The sequence below is a fragment of the Heterodontus francisci genome, unplaced genomic scaffold (genome assembly GCF_036365525.1).
Source record: "Heterodontus francisci isolate sHetFra1 unplaced genomic scaffold, sHetFra1.hap1 HAP1_SCAFFOLD_146, whole genome shotgun sequence".
NCBI lineage: Eukaryota > Metazoa > Chordata > Chondrichthyes > Heterodontiformes > Heterodontidae > Heterodontus > Heterodontus francisci.
This window is the reverse complement of record NW_027140336.1, coordinates 1,441,947-1,444,265: the sequence shown is the minus strand read 5'-3', so window position 1 is coordinate 1,444,265 and position 2,319 is coordinate 1,441,947. Positions and strand designations below refer to the sequence as shown.

General features: G+C 43.0%; 1 non-coding gene across 1 annotated transcript; it reads right to left on the bottom strand.

Annotated features, from left to right (window-relative positions):
* Nucleotides 1-1,039: 1,039 nt before the first annotated feature.
* On the bottom strand, nt 1,040-1,111 carry trnat-cgu (transfer RNA threonine (anticodon CGU)). The gene has a single exon. It is a non-coding gene; the product is annotated as a tRNA-Thr (tRNA).
* Between the last annotated feature and the right edge of the window lie 1,208 nt (nt 1,112-2,319).

The window sequence follows — 2,319 nt, the reverse complement described above, 5'->3', positions numbered from 1 at the left end:
TGGTAGTAGAAGCAGATACATTAGGGACATTTAAGCGACTCTTGGATAGGTACATGGATGATAGTAGAATGAAGGGGATGTAGGTAGTTTGAACTTGGAGTAGGTTAAAGGTTTGGCACAACATCGTGGGCCGACGGGCCTGTACTGTGCTGTACTGTTCTATGTTCCAGATGAAAGGATTGCAAACATCAATGGATTAGAATGTGGAGAGGCAGGAGAAAATGATGCCATTTTAAGTAGGGGGCCGGGGGTTAGTGGAAACAGACCAGGGCTATTTTACTCTCTATCTCACTCCTTTCTTCTATCTGGCTCATTATCAAATACTCTCTCTCTCAGAGCGGTGGGAATCACTGGAACCCACACTTGCTGCTCAGATTGTTTGTTTCTGGGAAAATACAAGATCCACATCAGATTGACAGGAAAGATAAATGTGATTCAGAGCCAATCATATTCCTTTTGGTGATGTGTGCTCAGCCTTGTTATATCAGCAAAGGCAGCAGGAAATGCAAATCCTGAAGAGTTTTGATAGAGTAAAGAAGGAGAAAGTGTTGCCAGTGACAGAAGGGTCTTTAACCAGAGGAAACACATTGAAAGTAATTGACAGAAGAATTCGAGTTGTGATGAGCAAGTTGTTTTTTCAGCAGTGTGTTGTTCTGGTCTGGAATGCAATCCTGAAAGGTCAGTGGAAGCAGATTCAATGTTAACTCTAAATGGAATTGGATATATACCTGACATGGAAAATATAACAGGGCAATGGGGGAAAGGACAGGAGTGCGGGATGTGGGATTAATAGAATAGCTCTGTTAAATATCCAGCAAATGCACAGTAATAAGGTTCTGTGCTTGGACCTCAGATATTTTCACTCTATCAATGGCAGAGAAGGCTTGAGGGACCATGTGGCGACTCCTCATGTTCTTCCCAGTGCCCAGGATGAAGTGCAACATCACACTGATTTCCAGATGGATGAAACAATCAGGAAAACAAATGCAACAGACATATTTTCTGGAAACATCACATTTAAAGTGAGAAACTAATCATAAGGCACGGTTGGGGATTGAGCCCGTGATCTTCAGTTTACGAGACTGACGCCTTACCACTAGGCCACCATGCCTTTTGTTAATGGGCACCTGAAGCTCCAGAGGAGGATTTGTGATTCTTTTTCAATTTGGTTGAAACAACATCGAGAAACATGCACAGAAATAAAGAGGGATTGTGGAATGGGAAACAGATCAGCCTCATTTCCATCATCAGCATCATGAAATCTTCATCATTCAGACGTTCCATTCCCATCCTCAGCTTTTCTCACATCTGTACAATAATATAAGAGTGGACATTGGGTTGTTACTGGGCAGATTATATAAATAGACTATGTGCATCATCACAGGAAGTGCTGTAATATAATCTGTACGGCACCTCATGGAGAGTTGTAGATGAAACCTTCAATGCAAGGTGTGCAGAGTAAACTCAGGTTATTTTAACCGTCAGATTCTTATAAATTGTGTACTAAGCCTTGACAGATATCAGAATATTATATGGGGGCCATAGTAAACCAAAGCGAAGATGGAGAAATCTTTACCTGTACCTTTTAAAAAGTCACTGGACTGAACCAAGCCGAGGCGTGGCCGAGATAGTTCCAGAGGTTTGCAAGGTATCGTACTGCATCGGGTCTCGTGCAGAAGCCAGACATGGAACAGGTCAGTCCGCTATTGTCTGCAATGGAGGGAGTGTGTATGCAACATCCTCATGAAGAACAGAAGGCTACATGTGAAGAAGTTATTAAGGCACTCAAGACCTATTTTAATTGAGGAAAGAAATGTCATCGTGGAGCCAAATTTAAAATGCTGCATTTGCTGACAACGCAACCACTAGGTGACGCTGTACTAGCAAATGCGCAAATGCAGCCTCTTCCACTGAAACGTCACTGTCTGTGACATTCAGGCAGCTGCCAGGATTAAAGATGGAGCTACTCAATTTATCACAGAAAACAACTTCGACCCAAAAATCCCCTCAAAGGTTGCCATCGCCGCCTCCGTCCCACCCCAACAGTCCCCCGCTCCCTCTTGTGCATTCGCCAGTTATATAGTACCAAGTCATCTTAATTCACCTAAAGTGAATTACTTTAGGAGCAGTGACTGTCGTTTCATAAGCAAATATGGCACATATCTACACAATGGACATGTTTTGGTTGACACTCGGAGAACGTTGCGCTATTTGAAGTCTCATTAGAAGGACAGCACCTCTGACAGACACCCTCTGTAATTCAGTGAGGTTTCATAGAGTCATAGAGTTATACAGCACAGAAACAGGCCCTTTGGCCAT